This window comes from Nansenia antarctica (genome assembly GCF_963989245.1).
Source record: "Nansenia antarctica genome assembly, chromosome: 10".
Lineage (NCBI taxonomy): Eukaryota > Metazoa > Chordata > Actinopteri > Argentiniformes > Microstomatidae > Nansenia > Nansenia antarctica.
The window spans coordinates 11,731,563-11,736,562 of record NC_137680.1 but is presented as its reverse complement, the minus strand read 5'-3'; the positions used below and the strand labels follow the sequence as shown (position 1 = coordinate 11,736,562).

Genomic DNA, 5,000 nt, shown 5'->3' with positions numbered 1-5,000 from the left:
ATGTTGCCGGAGGAAGTTGCCTCATGTTGTTGTCATGTTGACCCTACAGCTTATCTCTCACCAACGCCCTGCCGATGTCATCCACAGAGAATGTGTGTGTTTGGGACTGATGTACACAACAGATTGAGCTGATTTTGACCGGGATATTGAATCTCATAGAAGGACGACTGGTCACCCTCTGCTTCAGAACTGAAAGTAAATGTTTTTTGCGATAAACGAAACGGTGTTTGATGTGGATTGAGCTAAACACACCAGGAAGATGCTGAGTGAGGTGAAAGGACGACCTGTGAACAGCACAGAAATGTCTAAATGAGGAAAGCACGGCCCGCGTCGTCCACTCAAACATCCCTCTATTGTCCACTGACCTACCGGCTTAGGCATAAACAAGCCCCCTGCATCCAGCACACACGCGCACGCACACACACACAGGGCCTGGGGGCTGGGGGCTTGGAGTGGGGGGTTCCGGGTAGGGCTGTTACGATTATTCGACGTCATCGACGTCATCGATTACGTCAATACGTCGGTTGCCGTAAAATGCGTCGGTTAGTCGTAAAAAACAACATGGCTGCGACCAGTGCAAACACGGAGGCAGAGCTGGCCTACTCGAGCTGGCGGCTAAAAGACTTCGCCCACGATCGTCCAAAGTATGGGAGTACTTTACAAAAAAAGAAACCAATGGCAATGTGGTGGTCTGTAAACTGTGCAAAAATGAATTGGCCTATCACAGCAGTACGACTGCAATGAACGAGCACCTCAAGCGTTGTCAAGCGTTGACAACTGGAGTTGTCAGTCAGCAGTCACCATGAGTAGTCGCTTCTATCAGCGCACGAGCGCAACGGCGAGGATTATACCGCATTTTCTTCTGTTCCTTCTATGGATTACGGATTTGTACATCAAATCACCACAGAACTTGCATCTTATGGAGAAGAAGTCAAACTTTGTTGGAAAAGGTGAGACACATAACGACTTTTATCTCCACGCCGCGAAGAAATGTTTGGGCTTCGGAGCAACAACCATTCACACGACGCTAACTGCGGACCGGACGAGAAGAAACAAACCCCCGACAGGTAGAATAGACAGAAGAACCGTGATATGGCTCTATCTACTGCTCTCGGGAGACATCCAGCAGAATCCCGGACCAGTCGCAACCAGGCGGGCTTCACGTTTAGCCAGACAACAACTATATCTTTCCCAGGCAAATGCTACGAGCATAAACATTGACGCCATTGTCGACAAACCGGTTAGTTTGCCGGCAACAGCAGACATCCAGGTTTCAGACGTGGCTAGCAAAACAATGGGTAGATATGCTAATAACATTACCCCCCCACCTATCTTCCACCACCTAGCCAGGGAACACAGAGGCCTCCCCCACCCGGTGACGAACCCCCCCCCACCACCCGGTGACGAACACAGAGGCCTCACCCACCCGGTGACGAACCCCCCCCTCCCCCCTCCCTCCCCCACCCGACGACGACCCCCCCCTTCTCCACCCGGAGACTCTACGACGAAACCGATGAACAATGGGCGCCCCCCCCCACACCCCAATCCTCAACGTGACGATGACCAAAATGGTGGTGACTATTTCCAAGTCAAAGACATAAACTCTCTATTTGGACACAGCAGTAAGGGCCTGCATATTGTTCACCTTAATGTGAACAGTCTTGTGCCTAAACTGGACCAAATCAGAGAAATGTTCCATGACAGCAAGGTTCATATTTTGAGCTTCTCTGAGACCAAGTTTGATGAATCCATCAAAGACCCAGAGATTGAAATAGTCAACTACACAGTCATCAGAAACGACAGGAACAGGTATGGGGGTGGTGTCTGCATGTATATTCACAACGATATTATCTTTAACACCCGTGATGACCTGAATCATGACAAATTAGAATCTGTTTGGGTTGAAATTATCTTTAACAAAGCAAAACCGGTGCTGGTTGGTTCTATCTACAGACCTCCCGATCAGAGTGATTTCTATGATATTCTTGAGGGGTGCTTGGATGACGTTGACTGTGTGGAAAAGATTCTTATTGGAGATTTGAACACGGACATGCTCAGAAATGAAGCATCCGTTTTCAAATCCTTCACTAGGTTTTCTGAATTACACGGTCTCCGTCAACAAATTACCAAACCCACTAGGGTGTGTATTTCTACTCAAACCACCATAGATCTCATTCTAACATCGGATGAGTCCAAAATCTCCAAGAGTGGGGTTATTGTATGTGGGCTAAGTGATCATTACATGATCTTTTGCACTCGTAAAAAACAAAAACCCAAGGCTGGCGGTCATAAAACTATAACTACTAGATCCCTTAAATCCTATTCTAGTGAGGCCTTAAACCATAAACTGGAGAATCAAGACTGGTTTGATGAACTAAAATGCACACAGGTTGAAGAGGCATGGCTAGGTTTCAAAACCAAATTCCTAAATATTATTGACAGTATAGCCCCCATGAGAACCACCAGGGTTAAAACCCGATCGGAACCATGGATGAATTCGGACATTCTAAATGCTATGAAAGTCAGAGACCTAAAATGCTCTGAAGTTCAAAAATGCAAATCAAAATTAGTGAAACACTTAAACGAAGATCACAAAACCCACTTTGAGAAAATTAAAAAACAATGCAACAAACTATGCAATCAGGTAATTACCATGACCAAATCTGCTAAGAAAGAATACCTCGATAACAAAATCGAAGAAAACTTAAACAAACCACGTGACCTTTGGAAGCTACTTAATAGCCAACTAGGTTGCAGTCAAAAACTCAAAACCAGGTCTACAAACATCAGCATCAAATCTGGTGATTCTCTCCTTACAGACAAGCTGGATGTGGCTAAGTGCTTAAACACTTTCTTTACAACCATAGCCACTAAATTAGTTAACAATCTACCACCCCACTCAGGGCGTTATGGTGTAGAGCACATCCGTGAGTTCTACAATAAACTGGGTGTACGCAATGATGATTTTAAACTCTCCATGGTGTCAAACGATGAGGTGTTTAAAAAGCTAGGCGCTCTACACTCAGAAAAGGCCACGGGCCATGACAATATTCCAGCCAGATTTCTAAAAGACTCAGCTGCCTCCATTACCCCAATCATCACCCACATAATAAACCTCTCCATCAAACAGGGACACGTCCCCCTTGACTTTAAAATAGCAAGGGTAACCCCACTGTATAAAAAAGGAAGCAAATTAGACCCAGGCAACTACCGACCTGTTTCTATTCTTAATTCCATCTCGAAACTTATGGAAAAAATAGTTTATGAACAGGTCGATAGGTACCTTACCGAAAAAAAGCTGATGTATGAATTTCAATCAGGATTCAGAACATCCCATTCCACTGACACATGCCTTCTCTATTTGAACGACCACATCAACCATGAGGTGGACTCGGGCAAGTACTGCGGCATGGTCATGCTGGACCTCCAGAAGGCCTTCGACACAGTAGATCACCACATATTGTTAGATAAACTGAAAGCAATAGGGTTCGATAGAACATCGGTGAGCTGGATGCAATCCTACTTAGAGGGGAGGGAACAGGTGGTTAGTGTGAACGGAACACTGTCCCCCCCCCTCCCAGTGACCTGCGGCGTTCCACAAGGAAGCATTTTGGGACCTTTACTGTTCCTAATATATGTGAATGACATGTCATCAGCATGTGATTGCAATTTATTCCTGTTCGCGGATGACTCGGCTCTGCTGGTCTCTGACAGGGACATATTGCAGGTGGAAAAAGCGCTAAGCACTGAACTGAGTAGAATCTGCATCTGGCTAGCTGACAATAAACTATCAATACACCTAGGTAAAACTGAAACCATCCTATACGGATCCCCATCTAAACTCAGAAAGGCTGAAAATTTTAAAATAAAAGTGGGTAACATTAATATCACAAGAAAAGAGGATATTACATACCTGGGCTCCATCTTAGAGGCAAATCTTTCCGGAGATAAAATGGCAGCAAAAGTAATCAAAAAAGTTAACCATAGAACTAGATTCTTGTACAGGATATCCTCACTTGTCAGTAAAAACACACTGAGGACCCTATCAGGAGCTCTCATTCAATGTCACTTCGACTATGCCGTAACATCATGGTACTATAGAACCACAAAGGCCCATAAAACAAGACTCCAGACAGCCCAAAATAAACTGGTTAGGCTTCTGCTAGGTCTCAACCCTAGGACACATCTAACCGCTGCTCATTTTTTGAGCCTTGATTGGCTACGAGTAGTTGACAGAGTGCAGCAGCTTGCACTGGGCCTGGTCTTCAAGATACGCTACACCACAAAGACACCCAAGTACCTGTCAACATACTTCCAAAAAGTGAACAACGTCCACACATACAACACCAGAGGAAGCTCCACGAACCACGTTCAACCGCGTTGCACCACAAACAAGGGGTTAAACTCGTTTGCAAACTATGCAGTAAAAATGTGGAACGCCCTTCCTATAATCTTAAAGGAGTGCAAAACACTGCCCACCTTCAAAACCACTCTCAAAAAACATTTACAGGAGGCTGCAATCCGTAACTGGACCCTCTAAATCAAAAATCAGATTAAAAGACCCGAACTACCCACTGTACATACTTGGTGTTTTGTCCCCCGCCCCCACCTGTGGTGTATGTCCCCACCTGTCCTACCCGCTGTACATACCTTATGTTTTGTTGTATTGTTCTTCCCATGATGGATGTGTGTTTATCTTGTAGATAGTAATAGTTATTTGTCTGTATTATCTTGTAGATAGTACTAGCTTTTTTGTCTGTCTTACATGTAACGATGAATTGAGAATCAAGGACCCCAATTGAAATAAGCCAGTGGCTTTCTTGGGTTTTTATCCTGTTAGTTGACCTTGTATGTAATATGTACTTTCATGTACCTACTTCTGCAAATCTTCTAATAAAGTTTTCAATCAATCAATCAAAGCGAAAGCATCCTGGAGCGCTTTGTGAAGACAGCCGCAAGCTAGCACCGTAAGTCAGCGTTGTATTTCTGTTCACTTTTCC

The 5,000-nt window shown here is 44.7% G+C and overlaps 1 protein-coding gene across 1 annotated transcript in view; it reads left to right on the top strand.

The window, feature by feature from the left end:
- The window catches only part of lars2 (leucyl-tRNA synthetase 2, mitochondrial), a 53,233-nt gene that overhangs the window by 43,232 nt on the left and 5,001 nt on the right, over positions 1-5,000 (top strand).